Source organism: Mixophyes fleayi, chromosome 11 (genome assembly GCF_038048845.1).
Source record: "Mixophyes fleayi isolate aMixFle1 chromosome 11, aMixFle1.hap1, whole genome shotgun sequence".
Classification (NCBI taxonomy): Eukaryota; Metazoa; Chordata; class Amphibia; order Anura; family Limnodynastidae; genus Mixophyes; species Mixophyes fleayi.
This window is the reverse complement of record NC_134412.1, coordinates 53,068,077-53,073,868: the sequence shown is the minus strand read 5'-3', so window position 1 is coordinate 53,073,868 and position 5,792 is coordinate 53,068,077.

The following is a 5,792-nucleotide window of genomic DNA, read 5'->3' as shown; positions in this document are numbered from 1 at the left end:
CGAACCACACCCCCTTCTCGCTGACTGGTCTGTAGCTTTAGCGTAAATGAATACGGTCCGCGACGTAACAAGCCCCGCCCATATAATGACGCAATCAACTCGACTTTATTAGAGCAACGTGGAGAGTGTTCTTGATGAAGTAAATAATAGATGGACAGTAGCTAGCTTGCTCTCCCATGCAAGGTACAACCCGCGGACCTCAGACACGACCCCTCACTTTGGTTTGTCGGCACTCATGTATATTACCGTCAGAAGAAATACCGAATATTTAATGTATTACCCTGACATGAAGGAAACTAATTATATAGTTACTGTTGTGGAAGAGGAGCTAGAGCTGCATCAATGCCCAAGCTGTTAATTTGAAAATCAAAGTGCCTTACTTTCCAGGGAGAGTCCAAGGTTTTAAAAACGTGTTAGCAGAAATTGTTCTTTGCAATGTCCCTAATTTCAAGTAGTAGCGGACATGTTTTATGAATAGTGCATCTCCCTCTCCCCTCTTCACAGATACTTCACATTTAATGTATGTGTGCATACAGCCATTCCCTATATTTTCACTTGTCTGCATGTAAGGTCAAGTTCTGAACTGTTTTTAACCAACAACTTTTCAAATATTTACTACTATTACTGCTTTCACAGTATTTATATAATATGAACATGTATGAAATTAAAAACTTTAGTTTCCAAAGGGTAAACATGTCAACAGAAGCACACTTTATTATATAATAAGCCACTGCCAAAATAACAATAAAATGTAAAGTGATAATTATGTGCATGTTTAAAATGTTTACTTTTATTTAAATAAAAAACATTATTAATGGTGTAATTAACCATGAGCACATGCTACTATTTTTGTTTTCAATGGGCAAACTAGCCGTCAGGGCATTGTCTTGAAACTTCAAACATTCTTCCCTTCACAGAGCGTCGGCTTCTTCATCATCATCATCATCATTTATTTATATAGCGCCAACATATTCCGTAGCGCTTTACAATTGGGGACAAACGTAATAAACTAATAAACAAACTGGGTAAAACAGACAAAGAGGTGAGAAGGCCCTGCTCGCAAGCTTACAATCTATGGGACAATGGGAGATTGACACATGAGGTTAAGTATACATTTTGCATCTTGGCCCAGCCAGACTGCAAAGGTAGGGTGACTCATAAGCTAAATGATCCTGTCACACAACAATGTTATTCCGGGGGTAGTTGTCTTGTGTGAAATTGTGTAACAGGCTAAAGGTAGTGAGGTTAAGATGGTGGTTGAGGAATATTATAAGCTTGTCTGAATAGGTAGGTTTTCAGAGAACGCTTGAAAGTTTGTAGAACAGAGGAGAGTCTTATTGTGCGAGGGAGAGAGTTCCATAGAGTGGGTGCAGCCCGAAAAAAGTCCTGTAACCGGGAATGGGAGGATGTAATGAGGGTGGATGAGAGACGCAGATCTTTTGCAGAACGGAGTTGCCGAGTTGGGAGATATTTTGAGACAAGAGAGGAGATGTATGTTGGTGCAGCTTTGTTGATGGCCTTGTAGGTTAGTAAAAGTATTTTATATTGGATTCGGTAGAAGACAGGCAGCCAGTGTAGAGACATACAGAGTGATTCAACAGAGGAATAGCTATTTGCAAGGAAAATCAGTCTTGCCGAAGCATGTAAAATAGATTTTAGGGGGTTGAGTCTGTTTTTGGGAAGACCAGTAAGGAGGGAATTGCAATAGTCAATGTGGGAGATGATTAGTGCATGAATTAAGGTTTTAGCAGTGTCTTGTGTGAGATATGTGCGGATTCTGGAAATGTTCTTTAGATGTATGTAACATGATTTAGATATAGAGTCAATGTGGGGAACAAAGGATAGGCGTGAATCAAGGATTACACCTAGGCAGCGAGCTTGTGGGGTGGGATTTATGGTCATGTTATCAACAGAGATAGAAATGTCAGGTATGCTCTTGTTGGCGGGTGGGAATATTATTAACTCTGTTTTAGAAAGATTAAGTTTGAGTTGACGAGAGGCCATCCAAGATGAAATGGCAGAAAGACAGTCAGTTACACGGGACAACACAGATGTCGAGATATCAGGAGAGGATAGATAGATTTGGGTATCATCCGCATAGAGATGATACTGAAAGCCAAAGGAACTTATTAGATTTCCAAGAGAAGCGGTATAGATAGAGAACAGCAGAGGACCTAGCACCGAGCCTTGTGGTACTCCAACTGATAGGGGAAGCGGAGCAGAGGTGGCTCCAGAGAAATTAACAGTGAAAGAGCGATTAGAGAGGTAAGATGAGAACCAGGATAGAACTGTGTCTTGAAGACCTAGGGATTGCAGTGTTTGTATGAGAAGAGAGTGGTCAACGGTGTCAAATGCAGCCGAGAGATCAAGGAGAATTAGGAGAGAGTAATGGCGTTCAGTCTTAGCAGTGATCAGATCATTAACAACCTTGGTCAGCGCAGTCTCTGTGGAGTGTTGAGAACGAAAGCCAGACTGAAGAGGATCCAACAGGTTGTTTGCGGAAAGAAAGCGTGTGAGGCGAGTGTAGGCAAGTCTCTCTAGAAGCTTGGAGGGGCAAGGGAGCTGAGAGATGGGACGGTAATTTGAGAGAGAGTTTGGGTCGGAGTTTTGTTTTTTTAGAATAGGAGTAATCACTGCATGCTTGTATAGTGATGGAAAGATGCCAGTAGAGAGTGAGAGATTACAGATTTGAGTTAGAGGTGAAATGAGCACAGAAGACAGGGATCTACCAATTTGCGAGGGAATAGGATCAAGAGGACAGGAGGTAGAGTAGGAAGATAAGAAGAGCGTAGAAATTTCCTCTTCATTTGTGGGGTCAAATGAAGAAAGGGTGTCAGAGGGTAGTGGGAAGGAAATGAGCTGATGGCTTGTTGAGGAAGAGGATACCATTTCTAGTCTGATCTTGTCAATCTTGTCCTTGAAGTAGGAAGCAAGATCCTGAGCACTGATAGTAGATGGAGGGTTCGGGGTGGGAGGATTGAGAAGATGATTAAATGTATTGAAAAGGCGTTTGGGGTTAGAAGCCTGAGCATAGATAAGAGATTGAAAGTATGTTTGTTTTGCAGTGTCCAGAGCATTTCGATAGGAGTGGTAGACAGAAGTATATGTGAAGAAGTCATTAGAGCTTCGAGATTTACGCCAGTGACGTTCTGCTTTACGGGACAGTTTTTGAAGATTTCGTGTTGCTTTGGTGTGCCACGGTTGACATCGAAGTCGACGTGTAGTATGAAGTGTCGCTGGAGCCACTTGATCAAGGGCCGTTGCTAAGGTTAGGTGAAAATGAGGTACTGCCATCTCAGGGGATGAGAATGTAGAGATAGGGGAGAGAAGGTGTTGGAGAGAGGTGGAAAATTGTTGAAGATTAATAGAATTAAGATTTCTACGAGTATGAGGAGGCTTGGTTGAGTCAGACAGTAGAGAGGTTAGAGCAGTGGGGGTGAGAGTGTAGCTGATAAGGTGATGATCCGAGAGGGGGAAGGGTGTATTAATAAAATTAGAAACTGAGCATAGTCTAGAGAAAACAAGATCAAGGCAGTGGCCATCCTTATGAGTAGATGATTCAATCCACTGGGAGAGGTCAAGTGAGGATGTTAGAGAGAGTAGTTTGGAAGCAGCTTTGGAAGGTGGGTTATCAATGGGGATGTTGAAGTCACCCATGATGATGGTGGGGATGTCTGAAGATAAGAAGTGAGGGAGCCATGCAGAGAAATCCTCAATAAATTGTTGGTGTGCTCCAGGGGGACGATAGATCACCGCAACACGTAGGGAGAATGGATTAAAAATGCGAATAGCATGTACTTCAAAAGATGTGAACGTGAGTGATGGGACATTTGGTAGAACTGTGTATGTGCACTGTGGGGAGAGAAGTAGTCCAACCCCACCTCCTTGTCTGCCTTCAGGTCTGGAGGTGTGGGTGAGATGGAGGCCACCATGTGAAAGTGCTGCAGGTGAGGCAGTGTCTGATTGCATAAGCCATGTTTCTGTTATTGCCAGAAGGTTGAGGTTTTTTGAGAGGAAGAGATCATGAACGGAGGTAAGTTTGTTACAAACAGAGCGTGCATTCCAAAGGGCACATTTAAAGGACTTGGGAAGAGAGGGGAGACAGGTGATGTGTTTGAGGTTTGCTATAGAACGGTAGTGTTCTGATGTATGTGTGTGTGAGGAGTGTGGGGGACCTGGATTAGGTGATATATCACCAGCTAATAGAAGCAGAGTGAGCGAAAGATAGGCAAGGGGATTGTAAGATGTGTGGCCTTTTATTTTCTGGCGACAGGTGGAGGCTGTACTTGTTAGAGATAATAAATAGGACAACAGTTCATGGGTGTTAAATAGAGGTGAGTGGAGTAATGCAGGTGCAATATGAACAAATTTGTGTGTTGGTGGAGGGGTGAAAGATGACACAGTCCTAAAGATCATGCCATGAAATGAGACTAAGAAAAGCAATTTGTGAAACATTGTGATCAAAGGGTAAAAGCAAAAAGCAAGGGTATTTTAAGAATTACCTCTTAGCAGTATTCCATATAAATAGACAAGTAGTGCTGAAATAGGCTGTGGCAGATGTTGCTTATTGCTGGGAGTAAAAGCAAGTCAAATGTAGTCCAATGTTTGTCCAACTGTGTTGTCTAACTGTGCATTTTCGTCCACTTTGTGAGAAAATCCCACTTAGTGCAGAAATCACACACGTCTAACCCCACATACGTCTCCCCATAGAATGAAGCTAAGATGTAGTCAGTCTAATTTAGGAATACACTACAGATGTGCTAATTGGTCAGCTAATCAAAGGAAAAGAAAACATTTTCTTTTCTGCAAATGTTCTCTCGCTGTAACTTAAATCTTCCCTATTTTATTTGGCTGTAAACGTAAAGCAAGGATCTCCAAGCTAGTATTCTCTGAAATACTAACTGTCACATACCTCAAAGACAGTGGGACCTTATTGAAGTAAATTAGTGGCAGAGCAAATGGTGTAGAAAATACATTTTGAAGGAACTGGGACACTTTATTTTGGCTACAGGGTCTACGTAGGGAAGAGATGTATCTTAATGGGTTGGCTGCACTTGTGCTGGGGGAAAGAATGGATAAGATAGAAGCAGTAGGTGAAATAGTGTAGACTAGAAAAAGGGTTTAGTCAAGGGAAATGGGAGAAGTAAAATGATTACATGTATTGTAATAAATGCTAGGAGTCTTACATATAAAGGGCGATTAAATTCGGCACAAGATGTCTCCAGAACTTCCATGCAAACACGTCGCACCGATGGTATGACTGGGATCTCCTACCCGAAATGCTGGTAATGTGCCCAGCTTAATGTCCATGCACCACATCGCCAGCAATAGAATCTCCACCATAAAATATGTGAATGAAAATATATAATGTTGGAAGAGAAATATGATCTAGTTGGTATAACTGACTTGGGATAAAAGTCATGATTGGGCAGTGAATTTTGAAGGCTGTAACACATTTAGAAGGATATGAGAGCTACAAAAGAGGGAGGTGTTTATATGTAGAAAACTTTAGACCTGTCCAGGAGGTGGATATCTGTAAAGATTATTACAGTGTAGATAGAGGCCGTATGGCTAGATATTTATTGAGAAAAAGGCAACAGTAAGGCTAGGTATACACTGAAGAATTATTCAACAGATGTGTTATCTACAACAACTTTACCTTTGACCGAAGGTCCAATCGCTTGGACGATTAATGCGTACACACTAGTCATGTTTTAGACGATTAACGAGAAACCGACCGTCCGGGCAGCGACTTTTCATTGCCATATTGTTGTGAGCAAAGATTAGAATTT